Below are 670 nucleotides of genomic sequence, written 5' to 3'. Positions count from 1 at the left end.
GGGGGGGGGACACAACCACACGCGGCCCGGCCCCTGTCTGAGCTCTGTGGTGAGTGGGATGCGGTGGGTTGGTGCCAGGCTCGACAGGAGGTCTGAGTCCTTTGAACTGCTGGAAAAAAGCAGCAGCCCCAGGGCTGGAGGAAGGGCGAGTTACTTGATTGAGGTCAGAAAGTCCCTTTAAGGTTGGGTTTTTTCCCTGCTTGCTGCAGATACTGGCAGAGAAGCAAGAAAATGATTGTGCTTTTTACTGCCTGAGCCCTCCAGACAGATATAAACAAGCGGGAGCCAGACCCGGCTTTGGAGGCAGACGAAATCAGAGCGAAGACAACCACTGGGCTGGGAGGCACAGAAATAGGGCAGCCCCATTGTGCAGCGAAGTCTGGCAAAGCCTCCCGCACCCCTGCCTCCCAGCCAGCCCCGGGCTCCCTGCAAGAGCTTCTCGGTGATGAAACTGTGGAAAGAGCAGAAAAATGTCCCCGCTGTGGATGAGGGCAGCGGCCAGGGGCTGCTGGCCCCTTCCGGAAGCTGCCCGCTTGCCACTCCAGCTAATTGCAAAACGCGAGCGGTGAACAGCCCATGCATCAGCCTTATGGCTCCCGGGGGGAGGCAGTAGCCCTCCCCTGCTCCACTGCCCCCCCCAGCCCGTTAACCCTGCAGCGCCTGCGGCGAA

The sequence above is a fragment of the Pygoscelis adeliae genome, unplaced genomic scaffold, assembly GCF_000699105.1.
Source record: "Pygoscelis adeliae isolate BGI_AS28 unplaced genomic scaffold, ASM69910v1 Scaffold239, whole genome shotgun sequence".
NCBI lineage: Eukaryota > Metazoa > Chordata > Aves > Sphenisciformes > Spheniscidae > Pygoscelis > Pygoscelis adeliae.
The sequence above is the reverse complement of the archived record's forward strand: the minus strand, read 5'-3'. Positions refer to the sequence as shown.